Raw genomic sequence first — 12,673 nt, 5'->3', positions numbered from 1 at the left:
AGGTGATGAGGAGAGTCAGCACGTGAGACATCTGGCATTCCCTACTCTGCATGACATGGGACAGTGTGGGATGGGACAGGAAGCCCTGGTGTGTGTGATGGAGCATTCCATCAGTCCAGTCCTGTGAAGACAGACTCAGTGCACTCTACCTCATGAAGGCTGTTATCTGCCAAGATGCTAATGCAGAGGTACTACCTTGGCCCAGGATTTCCAGCACTTTGGTTATGGTGGAGTGAGGTAGAGCTCTTTACTGTACAATAAGGTTGTGATAGTTGTGTTACAAGAAGGTTGGAACTGGGACAAATCCTAGAAGGTCTGCTGTGTGAATGCAGAAAGGACACTTTATGGAGAGGTGCTTTTAAGCATACTTATACTAGAATAGCCCATGGGAAAGGTGTGGCCATAGTCTTTATCAAGAACTGAAAGGAAAAATACCAGGGACACAATTGTAATATATTCTCTATACATCATACAATCCGTGAAAAATACTGTAAAAGAATGTTACTCATGGAAGAATATGGAATTTATTTTTAAGCAAATTGGGAAAGTTGAAGGCAAAGAGAATAATACAAAATGAGAGTTTCTTGCAATTTTTCTCTTTTTTGTCACCATGAGATTTCAAGTTGGTCAAAATTTAGCAGTATTTCAGCCAATTATACAAAATTTCTGGGTTTAGCCGAGTCAAAACATGCTGTTCCCCAGATGCAGAGGGTTTGTAGTTTACATTCTCTGAATTTGCAGTAAGCTTTTGTGTTGGTTTGGGCCAAGTGATCAGTCAAAAAGCCCAATGACTACAAAAAAACCCCACCCTCTATCAAAATACCACTACAATTAAAATTAAAGAACTCTAGCCAGTGTGTTTTCTATGCCTTCTGTGATATGTGTAGATATTTGTTAACATTTCCACAGTGCCAGTACTAAAATTCTTTTCCTTTGGAAAAAAAATCCAAGTTTGTCTTTTGATTTGGTTACATATAGTAATCATATAATCTGTTCTTCATTTCTTGCTGGTGTTTGCTATAAATTGACTTTCCCTGAGTGAAGACTTTATGTATGGCCATAAAGAAATAATAGTGTGTAGATAATAGTGCTTAAACAAGAACGTTATTCCCAGAGGGAATAAGTATGTTTCCTTGAATTTGAAGATCTAAGAGATCGTATGCCTTAGCGAATTGTCATTGGTTTGCCTGGTTAAGCAATCAAGAAAATGACACTCTGTCCTACAGTAATAACCTTTCATAGTCGTGCAATCCACAGTCTTTGATCCCAGATGAAAGAAATCTCTTATTTTTCTACATACACTTACTGATAATTGTGTCTTGGATTTGCACATACAGATTTATATGTGTTACAATATTTCTGCTTTATCAGTGTAAACATTTAAATGCTTGTGTTTACAGTGCCTGTTTTTGAGATAATTACATTAGCCATTGAGTTGTGTGTATCAAGTCAAGCCTGACTGGACTTAGATTTTGTTCCAGCTTTTGAATATATAATCTAGAATTTACTAGTTGGTGTAAGGAATAAAACACAAAGTGCTGAATCTGATTATACAAATGTAAAGCTTTCCTGTTATATAAAATTCCAGTAGTTTATACAGATTATTTTGGTAAATGCTTTTATTTGGTGCATATATATTCCTCAGAGCCAACAGCAAAAGATTTGAAACAGAAATTTGTACTGGAACTGGCAAGGGAAATAAAAACAGTCCTGGGTCTAGAAAATGATGTAAAGCTTCATCCAAGAAAGATGAGAGTTTTGATGCATAACTGTTGATCAAGTTGCATTGCAACTCTGGGTCTCGTAGAGGTCACAAGTAATTGTTGTCAAATCACACTTTGACGAGAATCCTTGGCATGAAGCAAGCATTTCTTATTACTTTTGCTCTGAGGAGCCAATGAATTAGGTCATTCAAACTTGCTGCAGATAAGAGTGACAATTCAAGCTACTTTTGTATAACTAATAATAACTAGTTAACAAATTCAAATGAAAATATTGACCTTAGGCTGGGATTTAGTAAACTTTATTGTAGTAATTTTTGTTTATATGCTGAATTTAATTTTCATTTATCTACATTAGTTAATTTTGGTCAATATATAAATATATACTATATGTAAATGCTCAGTATATATATATAAATCACAAAAAAATAGGCTCATACTCACAAAGCATATTATAAAAATAATCCATTACATACCCAATGCCCTAACACTTATTCAAAACTGAACAATGACTGGAATCTATCCAAATGCAGACAAATGCTAAATACTGCCAGTATACTGCCAGTATAAAACCAGTCTCTCTTGCAAGTATGCAGTGTCCCTAAGGGAATAGTGACCCATACATGGCCGCCCATAATAGCTACTTTCCCAGGAATAGGGGGGAAGAGAATGTTTGTACAACCAACTTTGGTAAGTTGAACTGCTTTTTCTTCTATTTTATTGTGGTTTAGTGGCAATCAGTGCACTCAGAGAAAGGACTGTCTTGATAGTTGCAGTGTCAGAGACAGAAGCAGAAGAATCAGTCAGAGCAAGTGTTAACTCTCTACTCATCCATTGCTCTATCTTGCTTTCTAGTTGGCTTTTAAATTGCCTTTTCTGTCTAGCAGTGGGTTTCTTCTTGTCCTTCTGATTTTGCTATAACTTACAACTCTTTGTCAACATACTTGGAATATCATTACACAGCTCAGTTTGAAGGTGGACCTTTCAAGCAATGAAACGTAAGACCTTGCCATAACTGTACAAGAGCCAGGATGGTATAGAGGAGACAAAGAAGAATAAGAGTCCAAGAATTTTTAAATTAGGATTTTCCCCATCTCAAACAAGGCCTACCAGACAAAAATACCCCCACAATTCTTAGCAGAGGAGGATGTTTCTGATAGCAATCGTCTGATTCAGACAAATTCTTAAAAAAGGATAAGGATAAGCAACATAACTCATTAAATAAGTAGGCTTCCCCTTTGACACAAGTTTCACATTCTCTCCAGAGTTTATGACCATGGGAAAGGAAATACAAAAGTTCCTAGACTTTTATGGGCCAGGCAGACAGAATCTGAGCAATTCCAGAGGAGCCTTATCTTCCTCTTCTGTGTCACCGTTCTGTACTCTAGTTCATGAAGAGAAGGAGCTATTCAAAGCATGTCTAGAAGGATTCAAGAGTTGAAGAAAATCCCATGCACTGTAAGAACACTGTGGGTGGGAAACACCTTCTTCACAATGAGAAAATAGCAGGAAAAGATTTTTTTTGTCTTTAATCAATATACACAGCTGCACTCATTGATGGAGATGAACTGTAGGATTTTGCCTTAGCAGACTGAGAAGAATTCACTGGTGTCTCATTTTTTTCTCCCTTGTTATTTTTTTTTTTTTAAACCAGAGTACTCATGTATATTAGTAGGTGGAAAGAAAGCAGCAGAAAGCAATGTGAAAGGCAGGGCTCCCAGGAGGAGAGAAAAGTGTTGCACAGAAGGTGTTAAGTCAGACTTACATAGACTTGCAGGCTTAAATGTTCCTTAGTGAGATCTGTAGCTGAAGGCACACATCACCTCTAAGGGGGGAAGCTCATTCAGTAGAGAAAGTGTGCAGCAGGCAGTGATGATGAAGGATGAAGATGATCATGAAGACAAGTTTACACCATGCTGTTTCTTTAATGCTACATAGGTTTTGTGAAGATTTGCTCTAACACTCTCCTGGATGTTCTTGTTTCTGATGCCATCAGCAATGATTGGTAGTATGCTAAATAGATACAAATGATGCACTCTGATTGGTTGGTGTGTTATGTAATAATGTTTACTGAATACTCAAATAACTGTTATCAATTTTGCTGTGATTTTTTTTGTGTGTGCTTTGATTTTCTCTAGGCCAAATTAAAATGTACGGAACAAGATAAAGGGGACTGGGAGAAATAAGGGGTGATTCTCAAGTGGTAGTTGCTTCCTATAAAAAACCTACCACAAAGCACATTTGATGACCGTTGGACTGAATTTTCCAGTTGGGTATCCTCTGAAAGGAAGGAAATTCTCTTATCCTATTCAATAAGTAGGGCTGATGAGATTTACGTGAGCAGTGAACTACAGGTCTAAAATAAAACCTGAATGCAGATATGCCCTGTGAAGCATAGCTTGGTGGTATTACAGGGACAGGTGAAAGTCCAAAGTAGGGATCAGGTGGAGATCTGAGCATCAGGAACTGGACAATTGAAGTTGCAGGCTGTGATTTCTTTACTCCTGATAACATTCCTTGTGATCGTGTTCCTTGTTTCTCTCCACAGACATAAAGCAATGACAAATGATCTCCAAAGTAGGTTACTCCTGTCAGTGTATGCTAGTTGTGATCTTAAAAGGCCAGCTAGATCTGAATTCTGGATTTGTACAGTGCTTGTTTTCTGAATGATACCAGGTTGACACGGAAATTAGGAGTTAATCTTTAGCATATCAGCTCTGGATTTGAGCAAGAACCTGCCATATAAATGCTTTGAGCGCAGCTCAAGCACTGCAGTACTCAGGGAATACAGCACTTCGGTCTTTGGCAGCAACAGGTTTTTATTGTGACTTAGTTTTGGTTATTTCTGTGTGCTTTAATCTCTTTCTTGAGAAAGACAGAATTCAGAACTGGTGGTTATGATTAGGATTAGGGAGCTGTCCTGTTAAGCGCTATACAAAATATACTGGGGGACAGAGCTCTAAAGATAATATCAGGTAGAAGAAAGAGAGAAGTGAAATACCTTGTCTTGTTTCTCTAGTAAATCAAGGAAAAGAGTGTTTTTTTGTTAGTCTTATGGCATATTATTCCATGTTGCTGCTTCTAATAGAGCTGTTTATTTATAATTATTTGCAAAGTAGCCTATTTGTTTTCAAATATGCTTCATTTGCTTAACAGCTTCTGGCCCTTCTTGTGCTGCCCTTCTAAACAGCTATAAAGTTTGCTTTCTCTGGCCAGATTATGTAAAGTACTGAGTTCTGCTAACTCTACTATATCAAGCCTTACCTCCCTCCATGATCAAACCTTCCAAATCAAACTGCAATATAAATGATGAGTATTAAAGACTGTAATAAATGGTTGAATTATATTTCATTGACCAGTAAATCAAGTTCCAATTGTAAAAGTAATTAATAGTATAGACTTCCAAATATCTCAAATGCTGATGTCCAGTCTGCACTAATGTAAATTTGTAATCTGCTTTCGGAGATCACCTTGCCCATCTTTTGTCATATTATTATTTATTCTGTTTATTAATAAAGAAAATGTATTCTCATATATCTAACTTGAAGATTGATAAGCATGGACTGCAGGTAGTGGAAGGAGCTGCCAATACATTCTTGTAAGAAGTGGAAAACAGAGAATCACCAAGAGAAAATGTTTACACAGATGCCCAAAAAGAGCATTTAGACACAACAGCTCTATTAGCAGAGTTAATTGATAAGCATGACCCAATTCCCTTCAGTCTAATTACACCAATTCCCAAATTCCATGAAAAACCAGCAGCTGAGTAAGACGCAGCTGGAAGAAGGGCTTCAAATGCAGCTGTCTTACTCCTTTTAACAGAGGATTAAAAAGATTCAAGGCATCATCATGATAAATGGAAACCTTTTCCTCATGTAAACTGTGGGGAGATTCTGCTTGCTCTCTGCTTTCTCACGAGTGTTGAGAGATAATGAGAACATGTAAATCTTTTTCCAAAACCATATGAAAGGCAAAACCTGGCTTGTTACTGAGCATAACAAGTTTGATCCTGACTGCCATATCATTCATAGCTCAGGAAATTCGCTATTCCTCTAGTGATTGTAGCTGAAAGCAGAACCTATTATTTTGTCATATGAGAATTGTTCTTTCTTTAGACGTTTGACCTTTTTTTTTTGAAGTTACTTTTTCTGTCTCTCTTCCAAATGCTTCCTACAAATTTTTTAAATCTCTTTAAAAATAAAAAATATTTAAAATATTGCATTTTTTGGTTAAATTCTTATTTCTAAAGTACCATTTTAACTGAGATATTATATGAGGTCTAAAACAAATATCTTTGAAAATACCTTTTGTGGACTGATCTGGATTGCATGTGTGTATATATACAAATAGGGCTTCTTTTTTGTGACACATTCATTCAGTATGTCTAGCTCCTTTTCATTGACATTTCTCTTTTCTCTATAGAGATGTATATGAATATAAAAAAATGCAGTAATAATTCAAAATATATTTGTAAAATGTGGAATTCTGTTTCCAGGGAAAAAAAAAAACCATTAATCTATCTGTCAGCATTTTTTTTTTTTGTTTTGTTTTGAGGCTTTTTTTTTTTGGAGTATAAATAGTATGAGCATTGTACAGACATCCAGTACTGAAAGGGAACTGCTAGTGCTAGTATACAAAGAACTGGATTTCACTGAGCAGCAGTTCTTGTTAAGTCAAGGTGCTAATCAAAAAGTAACCTGGCCTTTAAAGCCAGTTAATCCTCAAAATAAGACATCTATAGATATGAGAAGAATATGGAAAAATCTGCCACAAGATTGCATGTCACCTTTTTAAGATGAGAAGAATTTTCAGTCCAAGCTGTCTCAGTTTGTCATCTACTTCATGTGACAGTATTTGGCAAAGAATTACAGCATCAGCTGACATACTGTGCAGAATGGATGCAACACACATGGAGGTACTCTAAAGATGGAGTTGAAGTGTCCATGCTCCTTTATGTACCTAACAATAATCCCATGTGAGAATATGCTACATGTCTTCTCTCTTTTTTTGCCTGCTCCTGCATTAGAATATGATAGCTTGAATTTAACTGTGAGAGTTTTTTTGAATCTCACTCAGTACAGAAATAGGAAACCCTGTGTCCTTTGGAAAGATGGGCAGTCTGGCCCCTACAGTCTGGAATCCCACTGCAGTTTCCTGGAAGCTGTAGAGTTAAAAATTCACCATATCTGACATGATTTTGTGCCTTTCCTTACCTTACAAGTTCTCTTGTCTGGCCTGTTCTTGTCTTCTCATATTGTACTATGATATTATACAACTTTCTTCTGGGATCCTTTCTCATATTGCACTATGATAGTATACAACTTTCTTCTGGGATCCTTTCTACATGAGGGTTCAATAATGATGTACAAAATACCGATAAGTTAATTTTTATCATATCCAAGTAATGCTCAATTTTAAATGGTATTCTTCTGTGGTTTTGATATCTTATGCACTATTCTCTTACAAACCAAACTATTTTAACTTGAGTTTCACTTAATAATGGCAAAAAAAACTACATGTTGATTCTCTTTTAATTTGATTATTTTAAAAAATCCAAAGCAAATATTTGTAGGATTTTCTTCTGTTGAGTTCAAAGAATGGACTTCAAATTTGTATGCAGAAGGCTGTACTTGTTTCAGTTCTACTGAAGGCTGTAATTGTTTCATTTAAGTGCTGACTCCCATTGTACTTGTTTAATCACATTCAAAGATCTAATATTTGTGCCTAAATTGTATTTCTCTGATCCACCCTGAGCAAGGGGATAATGAGATCTATAGAGTCTGTGAGTATGCCAGGAAATTAATCATGACTCAGAATTTCTCTTGTGGTTTCCTTTCCTGTTGTGTGGGACTGTGGGACTACTCCACTGGTCTGTATGGAGCAGATTACTCACTGTTGTTTAGATGGCTATGTGCTTTGGCTAACAAGTATCAAAACCTTACCCTCAAGCATGTCTGTGGGGAGGGAGACGAAAAAAATTATCAGTATGCAATCTGGTGGGCATATTACTAAACAGCTTATTCATGAAAAGTAATACTCATAATACTCAGCTTTTGAGGGCTAAACAATTGTCTGTAAAGTATGGTTCCTTACAAACAGCAGCAGAACCTGTCTTTGAACTGTTATTGCAGTGATTCAGTATTCCAATCAAGGTATTCTTTGAAAGAAGGAATGCAGCTCAAACATGAAAAACTTTTGACATTACTTTTTCATGCCTATGAGCTGCATGTATCGAATATGGTATCTTATGATCAACCCTGTCATATCAATTCTGGTTCTGAACAGAACAGTACTTTGTATGTCATTAAATTGAATGTGAGAACTTAACACTTTCTTACACCTCCTTAAGCATTCTCCTATTTCCATATCTCCTTACCTTAAAATTCTTCTTATCTCCATAAGCACAGTCAATAAAAAGTCATAGCAATGTATTGTTTCTCCAATAGTACAAGGGAATAAAAAAAGATCCCAGAACTAAAGTAGTAAAGGAGTACATTCTATAAAAGACAACCTTCATTTTTTTGACAGCTTTTTGTTGCCAACCCAATCTGAGCAGCAGGTTTAAAAATATCCCAGATTACTCTCTGTATTCAAAGGCCATGTTTCCAAATGAAATGAAAGTGGATAGTCCTTTTATTTGCATGTTGAAAATCATTAAGCCAATGTGAATGCCTTCAGAAACATACCTGCCTTAGTTCCTGTCACATTGTGTTGGATGTGAAAACTATGATTGATATAGAAAAATAAACACATTAAAAGAAAACAGTTGATTTTCAGCTGCTGCACTTATTAAAAGCTTATGCTAAGGGTGACCTATAAAGATTTAGCAAAATGTACATTGGCACAGGTACAAAGCTTTCCATTGTACTAATAAATATTCTGCAACTATAGCTGAGGGCTGTGTGAGTTACATGATTTTATAGGCACAATTGGGCCTTTCTAAACACATTGCAATATAAAATAGAAGGTCAGTAGTAAGATTTTCTCTTCTAGGTAAATATAATTGTTCCTATAGGAAGTAATGTTCATGCTTTAGAAGTCCAAGTATAGATTTAAACAGGTTTGTTTATCTTTTTTCATTCAGATCCAGACCTACATGTACTACTTTGCAACAGAAAGTAAGCTGATTGATTTCCATGGGAGCAAAATGCAATTTCTTTTAACAGCAAACTCTGATTTATATGGGTACTATTACCCCAAATCAATATCAGAATTAGTGAGGACAAGATCACTTTCTATGCAGTATGTGCACAAGCAAATTTGCAGATACTTCCAAATAAATTTTTTAAAATGCCAAGAAAGTACTAATTGAGAGCTGATTGCCCATTACAAGTGTTGGAGCTGGTAAACTGAGCAGCAAGTGTCACAGTGCTGGGGGTTTTAATCACCCAAAGAAATATTGACACAGGGTGATAATCAGGCCCTTCTTTCAGTGATTAAGAACAAGTGGACTTATATCTTCTGATTTCTTTGTAATAAAATGCAAAACCAGTCTGAATTAGAAAAAACTCAGGATCTAATTAACTGGCAGTTTTTAGTAAAGCTTGATTAGTTTTAGTCAGTAGAATCTTTATTGACTTTGCAAGGTCCGAGAAAGAACTTTGTCACATCCAGCAGAGTTAACATGAAGAAAGAAAGATTATTATCTCTTTGGATTGAGTTTGGTTTTGGCTTTTGCTCTTGTTTCCAAACCTTTGCTTGAAGCTCAGATGGAAGAAGAGAACAGAATTAAACTGAACAAAGGGAGGCCCATTTTAAATAGAGAGAAGTATCTGGTTGCCAATATTTTTGTACATTTGATTTTTGTAGCTCATGAAAGCATAACTGGACATCTGAGCAGCTACTCCCACAGAAGGGATACTAGTTCTGATTTTTCTTTCCATATTTCTGGTAGAGAGAGGCTCTCAGAAGAGACAACAGTTTCTCTTCCAGCTCTTCAGAGAGCCCATCGGCACACAAGGCTCCTGGCATGGAGGCTCACATCTCACCATTTCTCTTTGACAGTATGCATACTCCTGATGGAAATATTTTGATGCAAAAAAACCCTTACTTCTTGAGGTTTTCTTCTAAGAAACCTTTTTATGTTGTGGAAAAAAATAGATTTCACATTATAAAAAGCACTTAAACAGTCCGCTTTAGCTGGCCTAATAGTGTTTTATTGTACTCATGAGGACATGGGCATGTAACTGTGCAGAGTAGTTTTCACACTCTCAGCATCCACAGAGTTTTCTTCAAAGCATTATCTTTGTGGTTGAGAAATGAAATGAATAATGTAACAGCCTTCTCCTTAGCTTTCATGCCTGAGACACATTTGTATACACATACTGAATGGTTATGTGAACTGGGGCAAAATTTTCAATCAGAGGATACCTATGGATAGTTTCTAAGACTGATTCAAATTAGTGATAGATAGAACAGCTTTACCTAAAAGGGGAGAGAAAGGCAAAAGAATGGCTGAAGAGAAAGTAATAATACAAAATCTATTTATATTTCCATTTTAAAAAGTATGATAAAAAATTTTTTGCTATTGCATAAATTTTCTCAGCAAAGGATGCTATTTTGAAAGATCACAAAAAAGAACTTTTGCAGAATTGTTGCTTTCTTATTGTGATAGACATGATACATTGTGATAGATTTTAGCTGGAAATAGCTTTGTATGTTCACTTATTTAACATAACAAATTCTGGACTAAGTTCTCATACTTTTGGCATTCCAGGCATGAAAACATACGTCCTGAAAATGGAGACTGAATGCCACAGAGATTATTAAGTGTGCACAAGCACCTTCATTTAGACAATAGAGTAATAAATCTTCAGGTTTTCTTGGCCACTTCCTAGCAAACAGAGTCTTTGAATAATGTCGCCAATAAAGTTATTTTTGTTACTTGCATTCACATATATCTGCGTTTCCGTTTGAAGTGTGCCTTTATTTAAAAAAATAGGGAAGCTTTTTTTCAAAACAAATATAGTAACTCTATATATATGTATGTATAATGAAATGTATGGAAATTTAAACTCTTATTTACCATACTGTATTGAAATCAACTTATGGTATTTTTCTGTTGTTTTGTTCCACTGTTTTGATCAAAAATGATGAAGCTTTACAAACATTGAATATCATTTACACGCTGTTGGATGTGGCTTCTTTACTTAATAATGCTTGTGTATTCTCACCATTTATTCTGTGCATATTCATTTAATTGCCTTCTACCTAATAGCTTGTTCATGCAAGTCTTCATTGAAAGTGAACTTAAAAAAGTAAATTTTTGTGATTGACCAAAATTCATTCAAAAGACAAGACACTGATGAAAGAATAAGTAATCAGAAGACTACAGCAGAAATATTTTCCAATTAAAATAGATTCACCAGTGTTACTAAGTGAGAAGCTTGATGGGATTTTGAATTCCTAGATGGTCCCTTTGTTTGCATTGCAGACTTATAGCTAAGTTTTTAATATACTGCCCGTTAATTTTAATTCATGAGATATAAATTAAATAGTATGAGTATGGAGTATACAATTATTCAGACTAGTAAAGGAATAATGGGATAAGTATTAACTGGCAGAAGAACGTTCTGTCTTTTTCAGATTTAGATACCTAGGAAAATATGGTTTAAAATATTGCTTCATATCTGACTCATAAGAACCAGTTTTAATTTAGTTTCTCTTTTATATAAAATATGTTGAATAATTCTGCAATTCTGCTAAACAGGGTGTTTTTCTGTGCATGAAAACTAAGAGAAAGTGTCCTGCAGAATTCAAAACTGGTACAAAAGAGGTGTCTTTTCTTAGGTGAGATAAACAGTGTAAGAAAATGAACATTAGTATATTCAGAAGTAATAACAACTTTTATTTACTCTGACAGAGACAAGATAACTTCTAACTAGATAACTTCTGTGAGTTGCATAGTAGTGTTTTCTATACAGAGGATAGTAGCAATTCTATGCTGGCTCTGTGAATCATGAACACTTTCTGTTTCAATTTGTGAGCACAGAATAGTTGTGAACCTGCATTCAGTTACATTTGCAAATGCAATTTACTGGATGAAGGTAAATATTGAAAGAATTTTTTTTAAGTCTAATTCAAAGGAATTTATTTGTCCGTGTATCATCATCTTCGCATTAAACAGCAATAACTAGAACCTGTGATATCTGATAACAGCAGAGGTTCAATATGACTGATAAGATGTACTGCAAACATGGTTACTTATTTTCACTTCATAAATAATAATAAAAAGAAATAGGGAAAAAGATGTATCTCTGTAAATTTCTCACATCCTTGCATGTGTCACTTTGCAGGAGGCCACTTTTTTGGAAAGTCTATAAAAATCAAGTTTTTGTGATTCAGTTAAATCCAAACATAAACTTCTCAAGTCACCTCTAGTTTTTATGGTGATGTGGTTTTGCACACTGAAAAGATTTATTTAAAAGAGCTTAATAGGAATTTTTCCTATTGAAGAAGGAAGTTAATAAAACTAAAATAAATCCAGGAGAGATCAAAAGAATAGTCAAGACAAAACAGCCCATTTGAGAATTAGGTTTATACTTGCTTTGTTCCTCTCTTACTTTATTCAACCCCCCACTCCATCAAAAAAACCCAACAAAAACAAAAACAAAAAAAACCCCCACCTAAACAAATGAACAAACAAGCAAAAACCCCACAACCCACTCCTAAAATTGCTCCCTGTTTATAGCATTTGTGGGGCACATAGAAAATAGCTCAATTCAAATCTAGTTCTCCTTCCTTTAATTCTTTGGTTTTCCTTACCAACCTTTGGTTTCTGCACTGACTAGAACCTCTAAAATCCAGTTAAAGATACACAAGACCGATAAAGGCACTAGGGGGAGACATGAGCACATTGACTTAGTGTATTAATGTACTACTGTTTGTCTTGAGAGAAATGAAACGCCAGTTTTGAAGGAAGACTTCAGATGCCAACACCCTAAGGGTTTAAT

General features: G+C 35.3%; 1 long non-coding RNA gene across 1 annotated transcript in view; it reads left to right on the top strand.

Moving 5' to 3' along the window:
• Window positions 1-2,295: 2,295 nt before the first annotated feature.
• LOC132326922 (uncharacterized) overlaps window positions 2,296-12,673 on the top strand; it is a 41,966-nt gene continuing 31,588 nt past the window's right edge. Inside the window, exon 1 of the long non-coding RNA XR_009486369.1 lies at window positions 2,296-2,411. This is a non-coding gene — a long non-coding RNA (uncharacterized LOC132326922). The remainder of the gene's footprint in view (window positions 2,412-12,673) is intronic.

The sequence above is a fragment of the Haemorhous mexicanus genome, chromosome 4 (genome assembly GCF_027477595.1).
Source record: "Haemorhous mexicanus isolate bHaeMex1 chromosome 4, bHaeMex1.pri, whole genome shotgun sequence".
NCBI classification, from domain to species: domain Eukaryota; kingdom Metazoa; phylum Chordata; class Aves; order Passeriformes; family Fringillidae; genus Haemorhous; species Haemorhous mexicanus.
This window is presented reverse-complemented; position numbering and strand designations above follow the sequence as displayed.